This window comes from Pseudophryne corroboree, unplaced genomic scaffold (genome assembly GCF_028390025.1).
Source record: "Pseudophryne corroboree isolate aPseCor3 unplaced genomic scaffold, aPseCor3.hap2 scaffold_582, whole genome shotgun sequence".
Lineage (NCBI taxonomy): Eukaryota > Metazoa > Chordata > Amphibia > Anura > Myobatrachidae > Pseudophryne > Pseudophryne corroboree.
Window position 1 is genome coordinate 370,358 of NW_026970181.1, and position 1,772 is coordinate 372,129.

A 1,772-nucleotide genomic window follows, 5' to 3' on the forward strand; every position below is an offset into this window, starting at 1 on the left:
GGCCGAAATCTGAACCTTAATGGACCCCAATTTCAGGCCCATAAACACTCCTGTTTGCAGGAAATGTAGGAATCGACCCAGTTGAATTTCCTCCGTCGGGCCTCACTACGCAACATATTTTCGCCAATTGCGGTGATAATGTTTTTTGCGGTTACATCCTTCCTGGCTATTGATCAGGATAGGGATGACTTCATCCGGAATGCCTTTTTTCCTTCAGGATCCGGTGTTCAACCGCCATGCCGTCAAACGCAGCCGCGGTAAGTCTTGGAACAGACAGGGTCCTTGCTGGAGCAGGTCCCTTCTTAGAGGTAGAGGCCACGGATCCTCCGCGAGCATCTCTTGAAGTTCCGGTTACCAAGTCCTTCTTGGCCAATCCGGAGCCACGAATATAGTGCTTTCTCCTCTCCATCTTATCAATCTCAGTACCTTGGGTATGAGAGGCAGAGGAGGGAACACATATACTGACTGGTACACCCACGGTGTTACCAGAGCATCTACAACTATTGCCTGAGGGTCTCTTGACCTGGCGCAATACCTGTCGAGTTTTTTAATCATGTGGACGACTTCTGGGTGAAGTCCCCACTCTCCCGGGTGGAGGTCGTGCTGAGGAAGTCTGCTTCCCAGTTGTCCACTCCCGGAATGAATACTATTGACAGTGCTATCACATGATTTTCCGCCCAGCGAAGAATCCTTGCAGCTTCTGCCATTGCCCTCCTGCTTCTTGTGCCACCCTGTCTGTTTACGTGGGTGACTGCCATGATGTTGTCCGACTGGATCAACACCGGCTGACCTTGAAGCAGAGGTCTTGCTAAGCTTAGAGCATTGTAAATGGCCCTTAGCTTCAGGATATTTATGTGAAGTGATGTATCGCGGCTTGACCCTAAGCCCTGGATATTCCTTCCCTGTGTGACTGCTCCCCAGCCTCGCAGTCCTGAATGCCGAATCTGCGGCCCTCTAGAAGATGAGCACTCTGCAACCACCACAGGATGGATACCCTTGTCCTTGGTGACAGGGTTATCCGCTGATGCATCTGAAAATGCGACCCGGACCATTTGTCCAGTAGGTTCCACTGGAAAGTTCTTGCGTGGAATCTAATGAATGGGATTGCTTCGTATGAAGCCATCATTTTTTTCCCAGAACCCTTGTGCATTGATGCACTGAGACTTGGTTCGGTTTTAGGAGGTTCCTGATTAGCTCGGATAACTCCCTGGCTTTCTCTTCCGGGAGAAACACCTTTTTTCTGGACTGTGTCCAGGATCATCCCTAGGAAACAGAAGACAAGTCGTCGGAACCAGCTGCGATTTTGGAATATTGAGAATCCAATCGTGCTGCCGCAACACTACCTGAGATAGTGCTACACCGACCTCCAACTGTTCCCTGGATCTTACCCTTATCAGGGAATCGTCCAAGTAAGGGATAACTAAAATTCCCTTCCTTCGAAGGGATATCATTTCGTCCATTACCTTGGTAAAGACCCGGGGTGCCGTGGACCATCCCTACGGCAGCGTCTGAACTGATAGTGACAGTTCTGTACCATAACCTGAGGTACCCTTGGTGAGAAGGGTACATTTTGACATGAAGGTAAGCATCCTTGATGTCCCGAGACATCATGTAGTCCCCTTCTTCCAGGTTCGCAATCACTACTCTGAGTGACTCAATCTTGAATTTGAACCTCTGTATGTAAGTGTTCAAAGATTTTAGATTTTAGATTTAGAATCGGTCTCACCTAGCCGTCTGGCTTCGGTACCACAATAGTGTGGAATAATACCCCG